Source organism: Lathyrus oleraceus, chromosome 4, assembly GCF_024323335.1.
Source record: "Lathyrus oleraceus cultivar Zhongwan6 chromosome 4, CAAS_Psat_ZW6_1.0, whole genome shotgun sequence".
Lineage (NCBI taxonomy): Eukaryota > Viridiplantae > Streptophyta > Magnoliopsida > Fabales > Fabaceae > Lathyrus > Lathyrus oleraceus.
The window spans coordinates 81157845-81185566 of record NC_066582.1 but is presented as its reverse complement, the minus strand read 5'-3'; positions in this window follow the sequence as shown (position 1 = coordinate 81185566).

The following is a 27722-nucleotide window of genomic DNA, read 5'->3' as shown; positions in this document are numbered from 1 at the left end:
CTTTCACATCATCATGAAAACCACAACAAGAGTACCTATATAATTATAATTTAATCACCCTTACTCTCACTACCACTGTGTATTTCAGCATGTCAGCTTTTTAATGCTTCGAACGATATCTATATCAGACTTACAGAACAAAAGTTATGATCCAAATTGTTTGGATATGTCAACTAATTTGAAAGCTGATTTTTCTCAAACTGATACTGTGAAATCGATTGCAGTCAGGGTGCACCGAATGTCACTGAAATATTTTCTAAAATTTTACGCTATGCAATTGATTGCAGTTAGAGTGCAATCAATTGCACTGAAGGATTTTTCCAAATATTGCACTAGTGCAATCGATTGCAATCTGAATGCAATCAATTGGAGCTGAAGGATTTTCTTAAAAAAATAGTTTCCTTTGTTACTGTAATACCCCAAAATTTACCCTTCATTTTTCCTGGAAGCATGGGATTATGTTTCACACTTCATTAGCATCATATTAGGTCATACTCATTGCATACTGCATTAGTGACATGGAAATCAGGTTTTGATTGATCACTCCTTAAAAGAAGGAGCCCACACAAAGCAAGATTGAGAATTGGACTTCATTCTCTAAGTATACAAGTCTCAAGGGTCTCAGGGGGCTCCAGGTGTCTTATTATGGTCCTCAGTTCATCAGTGAAGGATTCAAAGCTATTAGAGTGTTCATCTGGATTTAATCAGAAATTAGGGTTTCATGGCTACCTGCAACAGGCAATGTTTGGTGGGAAGTAGAGGATCTCATCCATGTCATGATTAGAGAGGCATCTTGGCCTAGGAAGATTCACAATTATCTCAGAAAGATCCATTGGCAATCAGTGCAATCAGTTCCTAATCATTTTGCCCTAAAACTAGGGTTTGGTATAAAATCAGTTTATTTCTGATTCTTTGGGTGAAACTCTCTTCCATGGCCCTCCATATGTCCACAAGGGTCTACATACAAAAAATCAGCTCTTTATTTGAGCTAGAAGTGCTTCAATTGATCAATGGAATCGGGAATCATACAGTTTGGGAAAAGTCAACTGTGGGGCCCAGAAAAGTTAACTCCTGACATTTTGAGAGTGGAATCTCAAAATCCATGCCTAGGGGATCCTGCATGTGAAATTTGATCAAGGTTGGATCATGGATTCATCATTTAATCAGGAATTGGAAAAGTTACTTAATTTGGAAATGGTTGACTTTCCATTTAGGGCAAGTTTTCATGATCATTGCACTCACCTTAAGCCCATTTTGCATCAAGATAAAAGCTCTATTTGAAATTTTTTTCAACATGAAAGTTGTTCCTCTTGTTCCAATCTTTCTAGATATATAAAGTTTGCTCCATTTGGATTAGAATTGAGAAAGTTATGCTTAGTCAAAGTGAGACATTTTTTTAGGACACTTAGAAAAATTTCTAAGTCCAAAATCTTCAAAATTTGTCAAGACTTCTTGACCAGTTTTCTTGCACTTCAAGGCATTATTCGAAAATACTTTCTTAACAAAAATTGTACCTTGCCATGTCCTCTTTCACATCCTTTTGGAATCATCTCATTTGGATCCATGGTTTGAGAGATACATTCATTTAAAGTGGGAACCATGACTTGATTTTCTAGGCAGATTTTGGGTCTGGCTGGCCCAATCAGATTTTCTAAGCATGCTGCACAAACCAGTCACGTTTTTTTACCTCTTTTGGCCATGCATTGGACATCCATTCACTTAAGTTTGGCCCAAAATAACAACATTTTACACCTCACTTCACACTTTTATTCTTATGGATAAATCACTTATTAAAAAGCCCATGAGAACACCTAATCCACCCTATTTAAGAAGCTGAAACCCTAACCCTAAAGGAGAAATTGGAATTTCGTGGCAAGGAGGCAAAGCTTCATCACATATCAGATTCCATTCCACTTCTATTTTCCATTAGGTAATCATCTCTTCCATGGCCATGTTTTGATATATCTACGATTGCTTACCATGTTCATCACCATTAATCCTTCCATTTTCATATTTCTTTTTCATATTTAAAATATTTTATTCGTCCATAAAATTACCCAAAAATATTTTTCACTTTTCTTAACGTTTTATTTAATTTTATATAATTTTTATTTTCATATTTTTTTAATATTAATATTTTATTTTAATTATTTATTCTAAATGGTCCATTTTAACACACTTTTTTATTGATTTTATTTTTATGACTTAAAATTATTGTTAGCATTTAATTTTTGGGATGAAGGTTGACCACTGTCTCATGGTCAACCTGACCTTTTCTTGGAATTTTATTTCACATTTTAAATTTATTCTTGATTTATTTCTAACCTAGTCTCATTAATTGACTTTTGGTTTGACCTCGGTTTTATTTTAATTAATTCATGTACCAATTTTCATTATTTTTAAAATCTTTTTGGGGGATGATGATATCCTGACCCCACCTTATTTATTTTAATTTTTCATAATTTTGTTGATTAATTTACTATTTATTATTGATTTATTTCTAACCTAGTCTCATTAATTGACTTTTGGTTTAACCTTGGTTTTATTTTAATTAATTTATGTACCAATTTTCGTTATTTTTAAAATCTTTTTGGGGGATGATGATGTCCTGACCCCACCTCATTTAGTTTAATTTTTCATAATTTTCTTGATTAATTTGCTATTTATTTGTTATTTTTTAAGTTGACTTGAATTTTCAGTTGACTTCTTTATGATCGATGTTTGACTTAGGGATTGCTTATGGCAATTGAAGAGATCTTTTAATCCTTCCTTGTTCATCTCATATGCCGTGTATTAGAGGTCTTTTACCTTGATTTTATTTGGTCCTTACCTCATTTCCTGATTAAATTATTCAGTGGACCCTTCGTGTGTATATTTGAATTTGTTTGATTCATTTGTTATCTTTTATACTTGTTTCTCTCATTCATGCTTTCTATTGCTTGATTATTTAACATGTTCATACTCCCATGCATTGTTTAAATGCTCAATTATTTGATTCTTTGGTTTGATTATATATTGTTTATTTATCCGATCTGATTGATAACTGTTGCCTACTTGTATGATGTATGAGGCATATATTCTTATTGTTTGTTTGCCATGAACAATCCCCATTCATAACAAATGTACCCTCTCCCATAAAGTGTATAATATTTATTTCTTTAGTCACCTGTTAATATAAGAATTAAAACTAACATCCAATAACCATTTCAAAATAAGATCAAAAGCTCGATCCAACGTCGAGTAATCATTTTCAAAACTTAACAGAACCAGCACGCATTCATCCATCCTCTTGTAAGTCGATTGCCTTAGGCATCGACATCTACCTGTAAGTCGATTGCCTCCGGCATCGCCATCTACCCTTATCCGTAACTCCTCTCCACGCTCCATCCATCGACTCTTGTTCCGTTTAGGTAGCACCCATTAGGTAGAACCCTTTGTATGATAACATAGGTAAAATTCCCCTATTCTTTGCATGCTAACATTAGGTAGATGTTCCCCTTTGTAAATCCTAACACATAGGTCCATATTACATGACAACTCTAGAGCAGAGCTTCCCCACTTTTAGACCTTCCGTGTGTCTCCGATCTTGTGGCATGTCAGTCCGTTCTATTGCAAAGAGGTAACTGCCTAACACTCGATTCAGCGAGCTGCGACACCTACTGCTAGGACATTGAACACACTGCCCACCCTCTGTAAGACCCCAATTTTGTCCCTAAGATCCCTCATGGCATCACATCATATCATATCATTGCATTGCCTCAAGGATCATTGTGCACCTTGCTTGCTCCCTTTGGGTGGGTCCTCTTTTGAGTGGTTTTTGATCACCAAGCATTCCTTGCATTTGTATATCATTTGCTTTTATTTCAATCACTAACCAAAAGTACAAAAATATGTCATCTAACCTTGTTACTTGCAGATGAAGCAATCACAGGTCAAGGCAATCCAAGGCATTCATTGAGCAATAGATGGTGGTCATTCTTGAGATTTGGACCCCACAATCATTCACAAGAGTTCATATGAGTTGTGATATCATTTTTTGAAGCAAAATCCCAAGTGGTAAAGGTTTGAATTTCATCAGAACATTCCCAAGTCATCTGAAACCCTAGAAAGTCAACTGCAAAGTCAATTGTGGATTTGGAGGTGGGAAGTGATGGGAAATACTTCATTCATGTTCAAACAAGTCTCATTTGACATTTCAAACACTCACATTGAAGAATTTGAGGTCAAGTCAAAAATTTCCCAAAATAGAAAGTGACCTATAATTTGAACTTTCCAAAAATGGCAAGGTTTTTGACCAACTTCAACTCAAGATTACTTCATCAAAAAGGCTTCAAATGAAATTTTGTTGAACATGAAAGTTGTAGATCTTTCTCTCCCATTTCCAAAATGTCCAAGATCATGGATTTCTCATGTGTGGTTGAAGAGATATTATCAAATCATGGCAAAGTATGCATGGAACTTCAAATGGGCATAACTTCTCAACCAAAGCTCCAAAATGGGTGGTTCTTTTTGCATTATTCTCCTCTTGACCTCTAATTTCCAAATCATGCATCACATTATATGAATTATCATTGCATGATCACTTGGTAATTCATTGGTTTTTTGGAGGGAAATCTTAAAATTCAAAATTGGTGCATTGTTTGAACTTTTTGCCATCACCATTGGCTCCAAAATTTGGTTTTAAGTGAAAATGAACCAAAATCGTGCACTGTTCACACATGCATTCCATGCATGAGGGTGAAAAGCAAATTTGCACTTACACTCCATAACTCATCAATTTCATTAGCATTTGGTTTAAGCTTAATTAAACATGATTAGCAAGGCATATATATAGAAAACCCTAACTATTTTCAGATAAAGGATTCATAATTTCAGATCTAGATCCAAATCTCTCAATTCTCTCAAAATTTCTTCAAATTTCTTCAAACAATATCCATTTCTCTTGCTTGAATCATCATCCTGAAGTATCATTGAGCAAGATTGGACGTGGAATGGAATGAAATCGTGCCTGTTTGTTCATAATGGAAGCTTGGAAGCATTAATGGTGAATTCAAATTCTGGTGAAATCAAGAGCAATTGAGCTTCAATCTTTCTTCCAATCACCTGTACAAGCATCATAGAAAAGCTTTGGAGCATCACAAGGCCTGGATAACACGATTCAACAGTTCTGCTCTTCAAGAGGTTACAAAATCGATCCTCTTAATTCTCAAAATTATTGTGATGTTATTGTAGATCTCTTTATGCTGATCATGCTGAGCTTTGAATCGTGAATTTTAGTGATCTATTGAGTTAGTTATGGTAGATTAAAGATCCATGCATGAAAATTGATTTGCTCGATTCTCTCTTAACATGTGGATTTATGCTTAGTTATTCATTGATTGTGAATCTCCATGGAATATCCTACATGTTAGTGTATTTGATTTTGATTTCTGGAGATTTTGTTCTTGAGGTATGATGAACGTTCACTGTTCATCTTCTTCACGAGGAAGAAGATGAAGTTCAGACATAAGGCCACAGTTTGATCTCATTTCGCAACGAAAATCCGTTCCTGAATGGTTTGTTTAGGGCTTGATGCTGATTGGCTCATGAGAATCCCATGCCAGCGCTCTGATTGGTCCGTGCGTGTTGACTTGTGCTTTGACTGCCAGCGTTTAAATGAAACGCTGCGTTTTGCAGCTTCTGGCGCCTTATTTCAAAATTAAATAAACATTTCATTTAATTCCATTTTAAATGTCACATGTTATTTCATTTTGTTCTCAATCTTTAAAAAATCATATCTATTTGAAAATTGATCCAAAAATTACCAGGTTTTTTGCATTGTGATCCTTATTCTCTCTACTTTTTTATCATCATGATTTTACAAGTTGTGCTTGGCTGGATAATTTTTTGTGCTAGAATGATTGAACATGTGTCCTTGTTTGACCTTGCCATGCTTATACCTTTGTGAAATGCTTGTTTCTTATCCAATGATTTTGAAATTTTGCATGATGAAACTAGACACATTGCTTGACATTTTGGTGTTGATTTGGTATTTTTATCAATTGTCATCTCTGTTTTATGCTTGTGCTAAGTTGGTGTGACAATTTGTGTCACACCTTTGCTTGTTCACTTGTATGATGTGATTACCATGCCAATTGATCTCCATTTCTTCTGATTTTTTGTATGTTGTTCATGTTAGATGTCTTAAATATGCATGAATTTTGTTGTATTTATTTGAATCATTTCTGATTTAATTGAGATTTTTCATTCTGGTGGATCACATATGAGCCTTAAAATTGCCTTGAACTTCATTTGATCATGAAATGCTTTTGGTTAATGATATTGATGTGAGACCTTTTGGATTGTTTCAAGATGTGTTTGAAGTTGATTCATGTTAAATTTCAGCTTCTGTTTTAAATTTTTTCTCCATCTTTGACCCTAGGCTTTGACCTAGTGGTTTGTTGCTTATGTTTGAGCTTTGATTTCAGGTTGAACATCCAAGTTCCATAATTGGTGATGCTCCATTCATTTGAGTATTGTTGTTTGCTTGTGATTAGTAACATTGTGTGTTTTATAGGTTGATGGTAACTCATTTGAGTTTGCCTTTTGGCTTACACATTTTGTACATTGGGATTGTCTGTTGCTTATTAACTGTTGTATGTTTGTCTGAGTATTGTACTGATTTGTCTGATGTTTCCACAGGTACTTAAGTTGCTTTAAGTTCATTGTGAACTTTGCTTTGCTTGGTTGCTTAACCACTTAGGTATAATCTCTAATCTTCATGTAGTCTGGAAGACCTGTCCTGTTATGTGGGCAGGCACCTGTCTGAAGCCCTCCTTAAGAGGCCATGTCTTTGTGTGTTTAATTTTGTGCTAAGCAGGAAAAGTCCTCTTATGAGGCAATTGGCAGATAAAAGAGATATGTAATTCATCTCCTGCTACTCAGTGTGTCATTCACCTTGCTCACACCATGTGTTGATGCATTGTGGATAATATCCCAAGATCTTATAGAGTCAATCACTTGTGGAGAAGAGTTCCAACTTTCTGAACTCCCACACTTTCCATTGTTCAAAGCTCTCCTTGACCAGGGATAAGAGCTATGAGGCACACCCCTCATCTCCATTTCATCTGCTTCACCCTAACTCTCAATGTTAGGGTTAAGAGCACAAAATACCCCATTCCAGTTGGTTGTAAAGCCTAACCTTGCTTGAGCCTAATTGATTGTATATAGTGTGTGTTAATTGACTTGTTTGTCTGCTTACTTGATTCATCTGTGCATATGTGCTTGTGTGTGCTTTGTGCATTTATCATCATTACTTGTATAGTATTTCATAATCATTGTTCATTGCTTTGTGACATTCTTGTTTTGTCCTTTGAGGAGTCAACTGTAAGTCCATCTATTGGCAGTTGTTTCCTATGACCATTGAGGAGTCAATTGTAAGCCCAGCTATTGGCAGTTGTTTCCTATGATCTGGTAGGAGTCGAGTGTAAGACCATTTATTGGAAACTTGTTTCCTCTTTGCTTATTGCATTTGTCTGTTTTTGTGAGGAGTCAATTGTAAGTCCAGTTATTGGCATTTGTTTCCCATGATCATTCTTTGTGAGACTAGTATAAGTCCATTGATTGGCCTCTGGTATCATTGTTTCTTTGCTTTTAGGAGACTAGTATAAGTCCATTGAGTGGCATTTGGTATCCATCTTTGTTTTAGGAGATTGGTATAAGTCCAATGATTGGCATCCGGTATCCACCTTTGTTGGCCTTGCCTGATACATTGTTTATCTGTTATTTGCTTTGTTGCTTATTCCAAAGGAATCACTTGGATCATCTACATATGATCTCAAGAGGTGAACATCTAAGAAGTTTTAATTCCTCACCCTCCTACCTTTTGTTTCTTTAAACCTCCACTTGCATGTTAACTCAAACTTGAAAACTTTTGTGCAAACATTTTCACTTCTTTTCAAATTAGAAACCTAGGCTTTAGGCCTTTGATTTTCAAACTCCAATTTCACAATACTTCTTTGAATTGAATTCTAATCATACTTTGACCATCTTTTTGTGAATACTCCAAACTGGTAAATTTCACTCACTCAATTGCTTTTGTGGCTTTGCCCACTTCTTAATCAAGTTTTCATACATTAGCCATAGGTTTCAATTATCTTAGTGGTTGATGTTAATCTCGCCTGTTGTCCTTAGTGATTGAACTGTAAGACTTCCATACTGAAAACAGGGTTAACCCCTCTAGTATGTCGAAGCTATTCTCACATGGTGGACTTGTTGTTTGCATAGGTTGAGTTTTCTCCCGTGGATAATGAAAGACCTTAGGGCTTTTGTTTTTTAAAATCAATCCACTTACTTTTGGAAATCTTTTAGCCGAACTACGGTGTTTTGATCCTTACCTTCCATGGAAAGGTACGTAGGCAACGGGTTCATCCGTTGAAACACAAAAACAATAAAAATTGTATATTCTTTTCTCATCCCTTCTATCCATGTTTGCACAATAAATATTTCATAAACAAATAAACATTTTTGTACAACAAGTGTGAAAAGAGGTTCCCTAGGAGTACCTAGGACGTTTTGGGTGCCTAACACCTTCCCATTGCGTAATTAACCCCTTACCCAGATCTCTGACCTTTTCATTAGTTTTCTATGTGTAAAACTTCTTAGGCTTTTGTTCGCTTTTTAGCCATTCCTTCGGATAAATAAAAGTGCGGTGGCGACTCTACCTTTTGTATGCTTTGCTTTTGGTTTAATCAATAAATCATAAAGTGACGAATACACCACTACACCCTCCTTTGACACAGCTGGTGTCCTCTTTTGTAAGTCCATGTTCAGATGGAAATCCTTAACCCCTAGTTAGCCGAACTATGTTTTGCTCTGATTCTCATTCCAGATGAGATACGTAGGCATAAGATGCGACGTCTTACCGAGCACACTTCTCTTTAACCCATAGGTAGCCGAGCTACGAAGACTCTGATTCTCATACTCGGATGAGATACGTAGGCAGTGGATGCGACATCCTTGCGAGTCATTTTCTTTTAACCTTCCTTTTAGTAAATAGTACTTTAGATATACCTACACCCTTTAGACTAGAACAACACTTATGAAAAGGGCTCCCTAGGAGTACCTAGGATGTTTTGGGTGCTTAAAACCTTCCCATTGCATAACCAACCCCCTTACCCAGATCACTGACATTTTTACTAGTTTTTGGTTCGATAAAACTTTTAGGTTTTTGTTCGCTTTCTAACCATTCATTTGGATAAATAAAAGTGCGGTGGCGACTCGACTTGTATGGTTTACCTTGGATTTAGTCAATATCTCTAATGGTAACGAATACCCCGCTACAGAAAAGCGGTGACTTCACTAGGGACTATCATTTGCCTAGTGGGTTTTGCCTACTTTTCATATTTGTTGTATTGTATGGTATATTACTTTGTGACATATTTTTGTGCAATTTGGGATTACTGTATTGTATGTAATGATTGAATTGTTTGAATATTAATTCCTTGTATGCTTGGTGTTCTTTGTGAGATGAGTTCTATACCCGAACTTGAGTGCACTTAGGATAGGAGAATGGCATAGTCTTGTTGACTTGTGTGAAGTTATTCCTTAGCAAGTTGACTTGCAAGCCCATTCACTTGGTGGAGGTTATGTTGGGATCAATAATGTCACACGAGTAGTCGTGGTTAGGCATTACTCTTTCCAATATATGCCTTAGAAGCCAAGGACCTTAGTTTACCACCCCCATCTTGGCCTATTTTTAGGACGTAGTGCAAAGATCGTTCAAGTGTAAGATTTGATACGATTGTTACGCAATACTACACTCATAAGAGTCTCTCTTGAGAATATTTTTGGAATACGAGTAGTCGTTTATCCGGTAATATCCGAAAGATGGGATGATAACTATAGGAACCTCTTGTAGAACATGATTGTCAGGTTTAACCATAGTACACTCCCTTTGGGTGGTTCTTAACCAAGACTCCCTGCTCACGACTCGCAACAAACCCTTGATTCGTGGTTGATCCGTTCTTGTGTATGTAGCGGGGTATTCGTTACCATTAGAGATATTGACTAAATCCAAGGTAAATCATACAAGTCGAGTCGCCACCGCACTTCTATTTATCCAAAGGAATGGTTAGAAGGAGAACAAAAACCTAAAAGTTTTATCGAATCGCTGTAGCACCTCAAATTTGCACCCCCCATTCATGCATTCATTTCATTTTTTAGGTCATATATCATTACATATTGCATTGCATCATGGCAATCCGGCATTGGTATCAAGAGAATCATCAGTGCAAAAGGCAAGGTTCTCCTTGAGTTGAAGGCCACATGAGTATTCTAGAGAGCTTATATGAATCAAGGTTCATTTTGAAGTAATTTTGCCAAGTGCTAGAGGCTCAAAGTCATCAGTGCATTTCCAGGTCATCTAGGGCCCATACAAGTCAACTGAAAGTCAACTGAGGGCTAGAGGGTGGAGAAATGGTTTGAGAAACTTCATTCATGTCCAAAAGAGGCCTATTTATCATGTCAAACATCTAGCTTGAAGATTTTGAAGTCAAATCAAAAGTTTCCCAAAAGGGAAAGTGACCTGTAATTTCAAGTTTCCAAAAATTGCAAGTTTTTGGACCATATTCAACTTGAATTCCCAACATCAAAGAAGCTTCAAATGAAATCTTAGTAAACATGAAAGTTGAAGATCTTTCTCTCCCATTTCCAAAAAGTCCAAGATCATGAGCATCTGATGAATGGTTGAGAAGTTATGAGCAAATGACCACCAAGTGTGCATGAAACTTCAAAGTGCCATAATTTTTGATTCAAAACTCCAATTTAGGCCACTCTTTTTGCAAATTGCATGTCATGACCTATATTTTCCAAATCCATCATTGCATTGCATGAAATAATATCACATGATCATTTGGCCATGCATGTGCTTTTTGGAGGGAAAATGAAGAATTTGAAATTGGTTGATGCTACAAGCTTTTTAATCATTCCATCATGTTCACAAGTTGATTTTAAGTGGATTGGAACCATGCATGTGCACTGTTCGCGTGCACTTTTACCATGCAAGGGTGCATTTACCATTTGTGCATCACACCTCATATCTTCTTAATTTTTCATTAGCCAATGCTTAATTATGATTACAGCACAATTAACCTGTCATATAAATGCCTAATTGTAACAGAATTGTTCATTCTTACACATTCTAGATCTAGATTTTTCATTTCCCTCCAATTTTTCTCTCAATCCAAATTTGAAAATTCCTCACACAACACATGAATTTTATTACATAATCGTGTTCCTTGAGTGTGATTTAGTAGGGATCAAGCATTGATTTGAAGAATTCCATCAAGAATCAAGCAAGTTGAGCTCATGAACATGAACATGGAGGTTTGAATTTCAGCTAGATCCAGGGCAATTCAAGAGCCAATTCGTGCAGAGAGCTTCACCACAAGGTTCCTATAAGAGATCTGGACACTTTTGGAGCTTGAACACAAGAAATCAACTCACTGTTCTTCAAGAGGTTGGAAATCCGATCACCTTAATTCTTCATTTTATTGCCATAATTGTGTAGAGCTTTGAACACTGATGATTCTGATATAAATTTCATTGAATTTGGTGAAGTATTGAGTGAGTTATGATGAGTGGAAGTTTTGTTGTCCAAACGGTTTCTGTTCGATTCGCTTTATTCAGTAGGAATTAGACTTAAATAATGTTAGATCCTTGTTCTACTCATCGGGACGGTTCCAATGATATAAGCCATGCCAAAATCTGGAAAAATTTGATGAAGCTTCACTGTAGCGCCGCCGGTTCCATTGAGGAAGACGGTGGAAACCACCGTCAACCACCGGCTGTGAATAGTATTAGGGCTTTCTGGTTCGAGCGCTTCACATGCACTGTACGCACGCCTTTCACTTCCATATCCTGTGTTCGATCCTCATGGCATGCGCTTCTATTTTTTTCCTTTTAATTCCTTTGCTATTTGAAACGACAGCGTTTTGATAACACGCTTAGACCTTCGCCACGCCTGTTCGATCCTTCCACATGTATATTTTCATAATTCCATTGGTTTTTCTGAGCGCTTCTTTGATTGGCCTGGCATTGGTTCGATTCCTTGCTGATGCATTGTTCCATTTCATTTTCAAATAGCATTTTCCATGTTTTCACATTTATTTTCATTTTATTCATGCAAATTCAAAAAATCATAAAAAATAGAAAATGAGTCCAATTAAATCCAAATTTTTTCTTACATGTTAATTTGAATGTCTTTTATTTTGTGATGTGAATTTCTGGATTTGTGCCTTGCTGGAATTTTGAATATGCTTGGTTGTTTGAACATGATGCAAATGTGACATGTGGTGCTATTTGATTTGTGAAATGCTCATACTTTCTCCAATTGCCTTCAAATTTAACATGCTTATTCATGACACATAACATGATCTTTTGGCTTTTGTTTGGCATTTTTAGCATTTTTCATCTCTGTTTTAGACACATGAATGTATGGTGTGACAATGTGTGTCACACATTTTGATGTTGATCTTGTTCATTTTCATATACATGTCAATTAAGCTTTTATGAATCTAATTTTTTGCATCATGCTTTTCCATAACATATTGATATCACATAAAAAATTTCATGATCATTAGGGTTCATTTCTGATTTAATGTGCATTGTCTCATTTGTATGACCAATTGTTGATCCCATTGTATGCCTTTGCCTTAGCATGATCGTTAGATGGATTTGCCTTGTGATTTGAGTTTGGTCTTTTTTAGGACATGTTCTTACTTGAATAAATGTGCTTCATGTTGAATATCAACTTCTGTTTTGACTTTTTGCTTTGCCTTTAACCCTAGTCTCGGTACTAGTGGTTTGTACTCACCTTTTGAGCTTTGTATTCCAGGTTCAAGCAATTAGCTCTAGTGGTTGATGTGATCTCAATTCATGAGATGCAAATTACTTTGTACACTAACCTTGGTTGTGTTGTAGGTTCATTGGTGATGAACTCACTTGAGTTGTTTGCTTGTTAACTTGCTTTGTGCACATATTGAGGAACCACGGTTGATTGTCTGTTTGGTTTGTCTGAATGTGAATATTGACTTGTTTGAATTTTGTACAGGTACATTAGTCTTTTTAGCTCATTGCTTGAGCTTTGCTTTGCTTGTGGTTGGTATACCACCTAGGTAAGCACTCTTGTACTCCGTGTAGTCTGAAAGCCCTGTCGTTTCTTTTGGCAGGCATTTGGCTGAAGTCCTCCTTAAGAGGCAATGACTGTGTTTGTTTATGTTTGTGCTAAAGACCTCCTTGTCGAGGCATGGATACTTAAGTCCTCCTAAGTGAAAAGGCAATTGGCAGATAGAAGGGATTAGCAATCAATCCCCTGCTAATCGTTTGATTCGTTCATTATGATCGCACTACGTGCTGAGGCTCTTGAACCTAACCCAAGATCCTTGTATAGAGTCAGTCAAGTGGAGTAGGGTCCCTCATTCTGGATCCCCACGTTTTCATTAATTAAAGCTCACCCAGGCCCGGGTTAAGAGCTATGAGGTCCAATCCTCATTACCTTTCATCTGCTCACCCTGACGGTCAATGTCAGTGGTTAAGAGCCCTCAGATACCCTTCCAGTTGGCTTGTTTGTCAAGGTTGATATGACCCCTTGACTAAAGCCCGGCTTGTTTGTCGAGGTTGATATGACCCCTTGACTAAAGCCTTACCCTTGATGTTTGAGCTCCTTGTTGGTGTGTTTACTTCATGTTATATGTTTTTGTGTGGTGTGATTGTATCCCCATAGGATTGCTAGACTTCGCATAGTCTCTCGTTTGCATGTCAATTAAGGTAGCACGGTTCCTTCGTCTAGGACTTCCTTTCTTGCGTGAGCATTCCTAAAACACAAACAAACTTTACCTTCTCTTAAGGACACGTTAACTCCTTCTACTACAGGTGAGTAAGTCTCCCAAGGTCGAGCATCCGGTAGATTGCGTAGTGACGTTGTTCACCTAAAAAACACAAAACAAATAGAAATGGTTTAGCCGAACTACGGTAACTCTGATTCTCATGTTCAGATGAGATACGTAGGCACGAGATGCGATGTCTTGTCGAGTTTGATTGACGACTAACATTTAATCCTTGCTGGTTTTCGCCCTTGTTGCGATCCTTTTCTCTCGCCCTCGTTGCGATCGAGACCTTCCTTTCCTCTTGCCCTAGTTGCAATCGAGACCCTTCTTCTTTGTGTGTGTGTCTGTTAGGAGTCGGATGTAAGACCAGCCATTGGCATTCTGTTTCCTGTTGGCGTTTGCTTGTCCGGAGTCTGATGTAAGTCCATCTATTGGCATTCGGTTTCCCTTTTGTTTGTTGTTTGTTCGGAGTCTGATGTAAGTCCATCTATTGGCATTCGGTTTTCTGTTTGTGTTTGTTTGTTCGGAGTTGGATGTAAGCCCATTTATTGGTATTCTGTTTCCTATTGTGTGTTTCCGTTGACGTCTCAGCGTCTCTTTTCGGTGTTTTATTTCGGCGTGCGTTAGCCGAGCTACGAGTGCTCTGATTCTTACTCTGGTTAGAGAAGATACGTATGCATAGGATGCGATATACTAGCGAGCACGTTCCCCATTTCCCCGAACTACGTCGACTCTGATGTTTGTGTCTGACAAACTACGTAGGCCCAGGATGCGACATCCTGCCGAGTCCGCTTTCTCCATTTTCCTTCACCTGTGTTTCCTCCAGTGCGTGCAGTTTTTGAGCAGTTTATCAGTAACCTTATTCTATTCTTTCTGAGCGTGGATCCCGTCGAGTACGACGGACGTGAGGGGTGCTAATAGCTTTCTCTTGCGTAACCGACTCCCGTACCTTGCAATCTCTGGTCGTAAGACCATTCCTTTCCCTTTTCCAGGTTTACTTCGAGCGTTTCCTTTCCCTCCTTTGGGATAAATAACGCATGGTGGCGGCTCTGTGTCTTTTCCCGCCGGTTGTTTTTCGCGTATGCGACAGCTGGCGACTCTGCTGGGGACTAAAGAGAAGTTGACCTCTTGCTGGTCCATCTTCCCTAAGCGAGTCAATCCTAGCGCTCATTAGGATAGTTGTGGTTGCTTTTACTGTTTTATTTATTGCATTTATGATTGTTGTTCCGCGATTTGCATATATGTTTGCATGCATCATATTATCATTATGCTGGCTGTGTATCTGTTTCACTGTGGGGTGGGAATCACAAGAGGTAAAAGGCCCAATACCCAGGCTATGAGTGAACTCTAGGACACCTAGGAATAGAGTGATTCATGGGAAGCGGGTGGTATGGCGCCACTTAGCGGAACATGGTATCACAAGCAGTTCAGATCCTGATGGGGTATTATCGTTGCATACACCTGGTGTGCATATGATGATATTCTTGAAAGGGTTGTTTATCCTGCATTTTTCTTGACCTTACCCTGGCCTAGATTACACCCGTGAGTGGGGCGGGAATGATCAGTTACAGGTACTGATGGTGACTATGGTTCAGTTGGAGTTATGGATATTTATTTCTGAGACGCCGGAATTCTGTCCGCGGTAGATCGGCGGGTTCCGTTTATTTCGGATCCCCGGATTGAATTTGAGGGTACTTGCTCCGAGGATCTTGTTGGTATCCGTCCAGTGGTTTTCCAGTGATGATGGTGGTATACCTCCAGTTCCGTTTATTTCGGAACTCCCCAAGTTGGATTTGTGGTTACTTGGGCCCTCAGATGACTGTGATCGGTTCAGAGACTTGATGGGTGTTCAGATGACTTAGAGGATGACACTGTGACTTGCATTCATGCATCTGCATCATTCCCATTTTGCATTCATCCGCATCTAACTCATGTCTATCCATACTCAGGGTACATTCTCGATTGGGACTCTGGTTGAGAGACATCCTGATGTCAGAATGTTATTGTCAAATTATTATCCGTCTCGATGAAGCCAGAATCGAAGGACAGAGTGTTCCTCATACGGATAGACATTGCATTCATGTGTGAGTCATATTAACCTGTTTTCTGTTTTGTAGGTGTCAGTATCTAACCTGTGTGATTGACTCAGGAATCACTGTTCGCGCACATCGGATCATTCCTCTGCACATAGCTCGTCCGCGCAGATATCCTGCCAGACTCAACAAACCCGGACTGATGGATCCACCCAACGCCGACATTCTCGAATTGAAAGAGAAGATGGGTGAGTTAATCAACGCCAGATAAGAGTTTACCCTGGGGCAGCAAGCGATCATCGAAAAGGTGGATAAGGCCGAGGCTTTAGCCAGGGCAGAAGGAAAACCGGCAGTGAAAGAGGATAGGTTTGGGATTGGCTAGCAGCCGGGCCATGACTCGTCTAGGAAAAACAGAGGATGTCGTCAACCGTTCACATTCACCAGTGCCGGAATGCTAGATCCAGATCACGCCTGTGCGAAGGGTGAAGAGATTGACAGTGACTGCGAGCTTGACTCGTGGATAAAATCGTGCGTACCAGGGATGGAGGTCCAGAACCGGAAGGCCTAAAAGATCATCACTGTCACTCTACGTGAAGAGTAATATTTCTATTTTTCAATTCTGTCTGCATGAAAGCCATACGTTTTGCCCGAAACGTAATGGTCCATTGTAAGGGCCACCTCATGTGTTTCATTTTGCAACATTTTGCATCATTAATAAATGGATGTTTTCGCATTAAAAGCGATGTTCCCTGTTTTTCATTTATTTTTGCAGTTAAAAAAATGATAAAAATGGCAATGTTTATTTTCATTTTCCTTCCTTTTGATTTGTCTCGTTCCGACCTCAAAAGCAATGCATGAATCCGCATTCATGTAGATGCGATCATTCTCCGGATCTCATTAATAACAATTCGGTTACACCTCTGTATGACTTCGATAATCCGATCTGTCATGCCGAAGAAGAAGGCGAAGAAGATTGTGATCTGCTGGAAGATAAGCCAGATTGTTGAAACAAGAGGAGAAGGTGATTCAACCGCACGAGGAGCGAGTTGAAATCGTTAACCTGGGTACCGAGGAGGTCAGAAAGGAAATGAAAGTTGGGGCCGCTTCAGAGGAAAATGTCAAGAGCAGGATGGTAGCCTTGTTGAAAGAGTATGTTGATATCTTCGCCTGGTCTTATCAAGATATGCCAGGGTTGGATACCGATATTGTTGTGCACAAGTTACCATTGAGAGCAGACTGTCCTCCAGTGAAGCAGAAGTTGCGCAGAACTCGACCCGAGATGGCCATGAAAATCAAAGAGGAGGTGCAAAAACAGTTGGATGCTAGTTTCTCGCTGTCACTAATTATCCGCCTTGGGTCGCTAATATTGTGTCGGTCCCGAAGAAGGATAGAAAGGTGAGGATGTGTGTGGACTACCGGGATTTGAACAGAGCTAGCCCGAAAGATGATTTCCCATTACCTCACATCGATGTGTTGGTAGATAATACAGCTCAATTCTCGGTGTTTTCCTTCATGGATGGCTTTTCTGGCTATAATCAAATCAAAATGTCGCCAGATGATATGGAGAAAACAACGTCCATCATACCATGGGGCACTTGTTGCTATAGGTGATGCCATTCGGTCTCAAGAACGCCGGTGCCACGTATCAAAGAGCCATGGTGACTTTGTTTCATGATATGATTCATCGTGGAATCGAATGCTATGTTGATGACATGATAGCAAAGTCCCAAATAGAAGAGGGGCATCTGGTAGGTCTGGCCAAGTTGTTTGACCGGTTGAGACAATTCAGACTGAGGTTGAATTCGAATAAGTGCACTGTCGGAGTGCAAACCGGTAAGTTGCTGAGGCTTATTGTGAGCGGAAGAGGAATCGAGGTTGATCCTGCTAAAAAAAAAGAGTAATACAAGAAGTGCCTGAACCGAGAACAGAAAAAGAGGTTCGTGGTTTCTCAGGTAGATTGAACTGCATCTCACGGTTCGTATCTCACCTAACTGCCACGTGTGAACCAATATTCAAATTGCTAAGAAAAGATCAAGCAATCAGGTGGAATAATGACTGTTAGAAAGCTTTTGATAAGATAAAAGAATATTTGCAGAAACCTCCAATCCTTATACCTCCAGTTCCTGGGAGGCCTCTGATAATGTACCTTTGAGTGACAGAGAACTCAATGGGGTGTGTACTGGGTCAGTATGACGAGTCTGGTCGAAAAGAGCATGCAAATCACTACCTTAGCAAAAAGTTTACCGACTATGAAACAAGATATTCACTGCTCGAGAAAACTTGCTATGCTTTGGCATAGGCTGTTCGCCGACTAAGACAGTATATGTTGGTTCATACCACTTTGTGGATTTCCAAGATGGATTCGATCAGGTATGTATTTGAAAAGCCAGCATGAGAAGCCAACATAGACCGGACGGGTTGAGAGAGGGCAAATGATTTTGATTGAATACGATGTTCAATATACCTCTCAGAAAGCAATAAAGGGGAGTGTACTGTCTGATTACCTCGCCCAGTAGCCCATTGATGATTATCAATCGAGGAAGTTTGAGTTCCCCGATGAGGACATCATGGTTCTCAAATCGAAAGATTGTGAGGAACCGATCCCGGAGGAGGGGCCTGACCCTGAATCCGAATGGATTCTGATGTCTGATGGGGCCGTTCACGCGAATAGAAGCAGAGTTGGTGTTGCTTTGGTTACGCCAAAGAGGAGCCCACGGTCCTTTTGCTGCCTGGCTAGCATTTGAATGCACCAACAACAATGTAGCTGAGTATGAAGCTTGTATCCTGGGTATCGAACCTCGGTGCGTACATCTACTGGGGCAATTCCTTTCTCGCTTGTGTATGGGATGGAAGTCGTGCCACCGGTTGAGGTCCAGATTCTGTCATTGAGAGTCCTGATGGACGTGAAATTGAAAGAGACGGAGTGGGTAAGGACTCAGTACGAAGAGTTGAGCCTAATTGTGAAAAAGAGGCTGGCAACCGTTTGTCATGGGCAGTTGTGCCAACAGCGAATGAAGTGGGCTTTTAACCGAAAGGTGTGACCTCGTGGGTATCATGTGGGAGATGTGGTGTTGAAAAGGATCCTTCCTCCTCAAAATGATCGTCGGGGAAAATGGACACCCAATTATGAATGTCCATTCGTGGTCAAGAAGGTTTCCTCTGGAGGAGCCTTGTCGTTGATCGACCATGGATGGCGAAGATTTCCCATCCCCTGTGAATGCGGACGCAGTTAAAAAATACTTCGTATAAGAGACCCGCTGGACGAAAAGAATAAAATAGTCCAGGCAAAAAAGGGCATCCCGGCGAACCAAAAGGAAAAGAAAAAGGTTCGGGCAAAAATTAGGGATAAAAAGAAAAAACTGTACACCTGGCTAGTCGAAAACCCCACAAGGGCGGCTTGGGCAAAAAAGGGTATCCCGGTGGACTGAAACCCGAAAGGGCGGTCCAGGCAAAAGAAGGAATGAAACGAACAACTGCGTCCAGCATGATCGTTTGTACTTTGGTTAAGACACCTGGATAATCCCCGGCAGAGATCGGTCGGAAACGTCTTGTTCAGAAGGCAGAAAGTGCGGAGAGTCTTGAGGACATATGGGGAGTAACTGAGTTGGAACTCGATGAGATCACGGGTTCACATTGCCGTTAGGATAGATTTTTTCCTTTTGTGCGCAATTACCTCTTTTCAGGGATTGCTTCCGGTGTTTTGCTCAGTCATGAGCCACTTTTGTTCAACCAATAAAATGCATACTCAGTCAAATAATTTTGTTTTTGTTTTCATTACCGCTTTGATTGCAAAAACATTCGTTTATTTTGATAAGAATCTTTGCATTTTGAGACATAGAGGTCCCTTCCGATGCATGTTTATAAGATTGAAAACGTGAAATCTTATTCGGAAGTTTGAGTAACCTAGGTGTTGAAATCTTGGCACGCCTGGGGCACGTTTTTATCTAACGATCTCTTTTGCAGGTGTTGTTAGATATTCTCACTCACCTGCAGGTTGTGATGTGAAGCATTTTGACAAGAGATCCCCGCAGAGTCCAATCAAGGACGAGGGATAGAATAACGGTGAAAAGACGGCGAAAGAATGGAGACGATCCTAGAAGGTAATCAAGAAGACTCTTCAAAGTCTGAAAACTAGAGAGTTGGCCCGAATCTGAGGAGATCGTTTGTCTCGAAGCAGAGAAAAGCCGAGAATACAAGGCGATGAATCAGAAGAGACCAGATGAGTCTGGGAGCTCTCAAAAGTGGAAAGTTGACACTATGGTTGGATGGTGAACACCAGTGTTCGACGAGTCGACGGACGTCCCGTATCAAATAGGTCGTATCCCCCCAGCGGGTTGAGATGGGTATCTCCCCAGCAGATTCGAAATCGGTGTTTCCTCAGCAGCCAGGCCTGAAGGTTGCCATTTCCCCAGCAGAACTAAAGTTTGCTGTGATCCCCAGCAGGGTTGAGAATGCGATTTTCCCAGTTGATTTCTATTTCCCCAGCGGAGTGGGCGTCGTTTATAATCCCCAGCAAGTCCGAGGACTGTTAGTTCCCCAGCGAGCCTGAAGGTTGCTATTTCCCCAGCGGAGGTGTCCGTGGGTAGCTTGTTCCTCATCAACCAAGTCTGAGAGTGTTGTAATCCCCAGCAGGGTTGTGACTGTTAGTTCTCGAGCTAGTCTGAAGGTTACTATTTCCCTAGCAGGTTTGAAGATTGCTGTCTCCCCAGCGGGTGTGGGTTGTTTTCCCCAGCGAAATCCCGAAGCAAATCGGGTTCAGTGGAGGTCGTCCCCAATGAGGGTTATCCTTTCCCCAGCAGCAGTGCTATTCCCCAGTATGATCGAGAGGTTGGTGTTTTCCCAACAAGTGGCTCCCCAGTTGAGTTGGTTTCTCTGCCGTTTCGAGAATGTCAGATCAGTGAGTATCCTCAACAGGATTATTGTGTCTCCCCACAGAGTTGGAAGGTCGAATCGGAGTCGTGTTGCTCAGCAAGTGATCGTTCGCTTTCCTAGCAGGAGTTCCTCCCTTTGCATCTTGCATATAGTAATCATCATTTGCATTTGCATCCTCAAATCGTGTAGCATTTCCATTCAATATGGAGCATTACGCCATAGAAAGCTCAAACATGTGCATACATGTGTTAAGCCAGATTGGATCATATCCCCAGCAGAGGCGGATCATTTTTCAACATCCGTATTGCACGTTTGCAGCGGTTGCTCTTGACAGCATTCAGAATTGACAATCCCCAGAGAGGTTTATTTCCTCACTCGTCCGTAAAAGGAAAACGTGACTCCCCAGTGTAATCCCTGGCAAGTGTCTGCCTTGTTTGACATAGGTAGATGTCGTCCTTGCGATACCAGTGAGTGTCGTGTTGATCCCCGTGTGGGTCCTTTCTTTTGGTGTCAGTAGACATCATCTTTCGATGTCCGTAGCATCGAGTCTTTTCCCATTCATCTGTTGATGTCTGGTCGTGGTTTCTTTATTCCCATTCATCCGTTGATGTCTGGTCGTGGTTTCTCTTCCCATTCGTCCGTTGATGTCTGGTCGTGGTTTCTCTCTTCCCATTCATCCGTTGATGTCTGGTCGTGGTTTCTTTTTCCCATTCATCCGTTGATGTCTGGTCGTTGTTTCTCTTCCCATTCATCCGTTGATGTCTGGTCGTGGTTTCTCTCTTCCCATTCGTCCGTTGACGTCTGGTCGTGGTTTCTCTTCCCATTCATCCGTTGATGTCTGGTCGTGGTTTCTCTTCCCATTCATCCGTTGACGTCTGGTCGTGGTTTCTTTATTCCCATTTGTCGCAACGCGAAAAATAATCGGCGGGAAAAAAGACACAAACCGAGCCGCCACCGTGCGTTATTTATCCCAAAGGAGGGAAAGGAAATGCTCGAAGTAAACCTGGAAAGGAAATGGTCTTACGACCGGAGATTGCAAGGATCGGGAGTCGGTTACGCAAGGGGAAGGTATTAGCACCCCTCACGTCCGTCGTACTCGACGGGATCCACGCTCAAGAGAATAGAAAAAGGTTGCTAAATAACTGCTCAAAAAATGCACACACACTGGAATCTAACACAGATGAAGAAGGAAAACAGAGGAAGGTGACTCGGCAGGATGTCGCATCCTGGGCCTACGTAGTTTGTCAGAAACAAACATCAGAGTCGACGTAGTTCGGGGAAATGGGAAATGGGAAACGGGCTCGCTAGGATATCGCATCCTATGCCTACGTATCTCATCTGGAATGAGAATCAGAGCTACCGTAGTTCGGCTAATGCACGCCGAAACAAAACACAACACAAAGACGCTGAGACGTCAGAAGAAACACCCAAATCGAAACAGACTGCCAAAGGCTGGGCTTACGTCCGACTCCGAACAAGCAAACACAAAATAGAATACGGAATGCCAATCGCTGGTCTTACATCCATCTCCTAACACACTCACAAAGGTTATCAAACAGACAAGTTAATAGGGAGTCTGGCACTCGAGCCTAATAACTGTTACACAAACACCAAGCAGACGCTGAGACGTTGGAAGAAACAAAGAAGTTGAACACGCAGACTAAAAGGGAGTCTGGAACTCGGACCTAATAGCTGTCAAGCAAAACACACACCAAAAAAGAAAAAGGGCGCCCGGAGAGATCTCGCATGATCTCCTGCCTATGTACCTCATCTGGTATGAGGATCAGGGCGATGTAGTTCCCCTTAACAGGGGAGAAACTTTCTCCTAACCAGAGACCGGGAAAAAAACAAACTAATAGGGAGACTGACTCGAGCCTAAAAATTGTCATGTAATCCACAATAGTCCTAGGTTGAGGTTTCTAACAAGAGTTTGACTCACACAGGCAGTGAGTCAACTCAAGTCTATCTCTACGTACGTTCAACTTCCTCGAAAGTTGATTATACGACTCCTACAGAAAGGAGATGAAAAGCAAAACAGATGAACATCAACAGCAGTCAACACACACTATACACAACCAAGGGGGCTCAAGCAAGGTTGGGCTTTAGTCAAGGGGTCATATCGACCTTGACAAACAAGCCAAATACTAGAATGGGTGGTCAGGCTCTTAACCTCTAACATTGAGAGTTAGGGTGAGCAGATGCGATGGAGATGAGGGTCAGACCTCATAGCTCTTATCCCTGGCCTGGGAGAGCTTGAATCAATGAAGGTGCGGGAGTCCAGAATGTGGGACTCTATTCCACATGACTGACACAACAAGATTTTGGGTTTTTATTCAAAATGCATCAACACATGGTGTGAGCAAGATGAAAGACACAGCTGAATAGCAGGGGATGGATTACACATCCCTTTTATCTGCCAATGCCTCTTCACTTAGGAGGTCTTTATATGTACAAGGCACAAAGATAAACAACCACAAACATTTCCTCTTAAGGAGGGCTTCAGACAGGTGCCTGCCAAAATAACATGACAGGTCTTCCAGACTACATGGAGATCAAGGAAAATACCTAAGTGGTATGCCAACCACAAGCAAAGCAACTCAAATAATGAGTTAAAGCGGCTAAAGTACCTGTAAGAAAAGCTAAACCAGTCAATATTTACATTCAGACAAGCTAAACAACCAATAACAGTCAGTATAGTATTCAGACAAAACAATCAGAAAGTCCAACAGTGAGACAACCAATCATCAGACAACATCAATGCAAGGCATGAGATGCAAGCAAACTAAATTAATTCATCATCCACAAGACCTACAAAACAGCAAGGTTAGTCAACCAAAATAACTTGTATCTCAAGTGATGAGATCATATCAACCAATGTGGCTAACTGCTTGAAACCTGAAACACAAAGTCCAAAGGATGAGAACAAACCACTAGCTCAAAGGCTAGGGTCAAAGGTGGGGCAAAAAGTCAAAACAGAACTTGATATTCAACATGGAGCAACTACATTCAATCAAGAACATGTCCTAAAAAGGACCAAATCAAAATCATTAAGCAAAGTCATGTAGTGAGCAAGAGAATTCAAAGGCAATTTCAAAGCATGCGATTGATCATCAAGAATCAAAATTCCATATCAAAACAGAAATGAATCAAATAGTTCCGAAATTTTTTGTGAGCATAGCAAAAATCATAAACAGAGAAGCTCATTTGATATGGAAATGAAAATGCACAAGTTGAACATCCAATAGTGTGACACAAATTGTCACACCTAAAGTACATGTGTCCCAAACAGTGAAGACAATAGCAAAAAATGCCAAATAAAATCACACAACTCCATCATCATGTTAAGAATCATCATGCAAAATTTCATGGCATTTGGATCATGTATGAGCATTTCATGATAGGATGGATGAAGCAAGGTCCAAAAGCATACATGTCCAATCAAACAGTCACAATTCAAATTCCAGCAATAGTAAAATCATGAAATCCACACCAAAAAATAAAGGACATTCCAAGGATCATGTAGCAAAAAGAATGGATTTATTTGGATCATTTTTCAATTTAATATGCATTTTTGAAGTTGGAAAAAATATGATGAAACAAAATGATCATGGCATGTAATATTTGGAGGGAAAAACAAAAGAAGGAAATGATTTGAAAAAACTGCTGCCGGCCAGGATCGAAGCGTGTCCATATCCAAAACGCATGGCTTCATTAATCTTGCTGGCACGCTGAGTCATCAGTCCAAGGCGTATATGGCGAGTCAAAGAAAGCGCTGGCCAATCATTCTGCTACTAGGCGCGCATGTGGACGCTTGCATGGACGAAGCCCTAGCGCCAGCACTGCTAATTGCAGGCGGCGGCTCTCACGGTCGGGCATGGAAGAAACAACCGTCTTCTTCGTGAAGACGGCGAGTGAACAGTGGACACTCCAAATTTTTTTTGCAGAATTTTAAAATAAATACATCATTTGAAAGCTCGTGTTATGGAGGTTACGAATCAAGCATCATTTCATCCTAAAACATCATGACCAAAGAGAATCGAAGGAAAACTTTCTAGATCTACAAACTTTAAACTCACATATCTCATGCAATATTCATCCGTTTTTAATAAATTTTATATCAGGATAATCAGGAAGCAAAGACCTACAAGTCTATGGCAATAAAATCATGAATTAAGAGGTTCGAAATTTTGACCTCTTGAAGATCCAACAATGGCAGTGGCAGATCCAAGGCTTGGCAAGCGTGTAAATCCACTCCTATATCACTGTTATGAAGCTTGAAGTTGAAGTTGAGACTTGGAACAGCTTAGATCTTGCTTAACAATCAACTTCCATGCTTGTGTTCTTGAGCTTACTATGCACAATTCTGGTCCAAATGCTGCAATTGAGAGCTTGATCTACACCAAATCCATACCACAGAACAAGAATTTGCAAGAAAATGGCAAGGTTATGTGGAAGAAATTTGAATTTTGATTAGGAGAAAATTTTGGAGGGAAAAAAGTTCTAGATCTAGAAATGATGAATTATGAGCAATTCTGTTATGATTAGCTATTTATATGACATGTTAATCCATTTGCTAATCATGTTTAGGCTTGGTTAATGAAATTTAGTGAGAAAAGAGGTGTTATGCAAAAATTGGTTTTTTCACCCCATGCATGCAATCCCACGTGAACAGTAGCAATGGCCATGCAATTTCACTTAAAATCCTCTCATGAACATGTTGGAATGGTTAAAAAGTCCACATGATGCACCAATTTTGAATTCATGATTTCCCCCCCAAAAATCACATGAATGAGCAAATGATTATGTGATGAAATTTCATGCAATGTGATGAATGATTTGGAAAGTTCATGTCATGAGAAGAATTTGGCAAAAAGGAGCACTCAATTTGGAGTTATGAGTCAAAAATTATGGCCTTTTGAAGTTCCATGCACACTTGGCAATGATTTGATCATATCTCCTCAACCATTCATCATAAATTCATGATCTTGGATTTTTTGGAAATGGGAGAGAGAGATCTTCAACTTTCATGCTGGACAAAATTTCATTTGAAGATTTTTTGATGATGTAAGATCAAGTTGACTTTGAACCAAAAACTTTCCATTTTTGGAAAGTTTTGATCTGGCCTCAAATTCTTCAAGATATGCATTTGTAATGATGAATAAGCCTATTTGGGACATGAATGAGATGTTGAAACTCATTTCTCCACCTCATAGCCCTCAGTTGACTTTCTGTTGACTTTCTGGTTGATAGATGACTTAAAAATGCTCTGATCAGCTTGAGCCTCAACCACTGGAGGAATTGGCTCCAAAATGAAACCCTAGCTTGTAAAAGCTCCATAAAATCACCATATGATCCCCATCCAAGCAAATAACCTCATTTCCTTGAGAAACCCTGATTGGTAGAATGCAACTGATTAGGGTTGACCAGAGGTCAAAACCCTAATCCCAAGGAATCTGAGCATGAATTCTGAAGCCTTTGATAAGGACATAACCATGATGATGATGATGTACCCTTGCAACCAAGATAATTCTCAACCTCCTTGAAGGACCAAGAAAACCCTAATTGACGAGCAACCCTCAGATGATTGATCATCAATTCAATAAGACCCTCAGGCATTAATCTCTTAACCTCTCTATCTTTTGAGAAAGACTTAAGAGGATGACTTTCTTATTATCACATGATATGCAATATGCAAATGCCTAATGTCCTACAAAATGAAATGCAATATGCTAAACTAGTCCCAAGAAGAGGAGGGCAAACTTTGAGGTGTTACACTATTCATCTGTTGATGTCTGGTCGTGGTTTCTCTCTTCCCATTCATCTGTTGATGTCTGGTTGTGGTTTCTCTTCCCATTCATTTGTTGATGTCTGGTCGTGGTTTCTCTCTTCCCATTCATCTGTTGATGTATGGTCGTGGTTTCTCTCTTCCCATTCATCTGTTGATGTCTGGTCGTGGTTTCTTTTCCCATTCATCTGTTGATGTCTGGTCGTGGTTTCTCTTCCCATTCGTCCGTTGACGTCTGGTCGTGGTTTTTCTCTTCCCATTCATCTGTTGATGTCTGGTCGTGGTTTCTCTTCCCATTCGTCCGTTGACGTCTGGTCGTGGTTTCTCTCTTCTCATTCGTCTGTTGACGTCTGGTCGTGGTTTCTCTTCCCATTCGTCCGTTGACGTCTGGTCGTGGTTTTTCTCTTCCCATTCATCTGTTGATGTCTGGTCGTGGTTTCTCTCTTCCCATTCATCTGTTGATGTCTGGTCGTGGTTTCTCTTCCCATTCATCTGTTGATGTCTGGTCGTGGTTTCTCTTCCCATTCGTCCGTTGACGTCTAGTCGTGGTTTTTCTCTTCCCATTCATCTGTTGATGTCTGGTCGTGGTTTCTCTTCCCATTTGTCCGTTGACGTCTGGTCGTGGTTTCTCTCTTCCCATTCGTCTGTTGACGTCTGGTCGTGGTTTCTCTTCCCATTCGTCTGTTGATGTCTGGTCGTGGTTTCTCTTCCCATTCGTCCGTTGACGTCTGGTCGTGGTTTCTCTCTTCTCATTCGTCTGTTGACGTCTGGTCGTGGTTTCTCTTCCCATTCGTCCGTTGACGTCTGGTCGTGGTTTTTCTCTTCCCATTCATCTGTTGATGTCTGGTCGTGGTTTCTCTCTTCCCATTCATCTGTTGATGTCTGGTCGTGGTTTCTCTTCCCATTCATCTGTTGATGTCTGGTTGTGGTTTCTCTTCCCATTCGTCCGTTGACGTCTGGTCGTGGTTTTTCTCTTCCCATTCATCTGTTGATGTCTGGTCGTGGTTTCTCTTCCCATTCGTCCGTTGACGTCTGGTCGTGGTTTCTCTCTTCCCATTCGTCTGTTGACGTCTGGTCGTGGTTTCTCTTCCCATTCGTCCGTTGACGTCTGGTCGTGGTTTCTCTCTTCCCATTCGTTTATTGACGTCTGGTTGTGGTTTCTCTTCC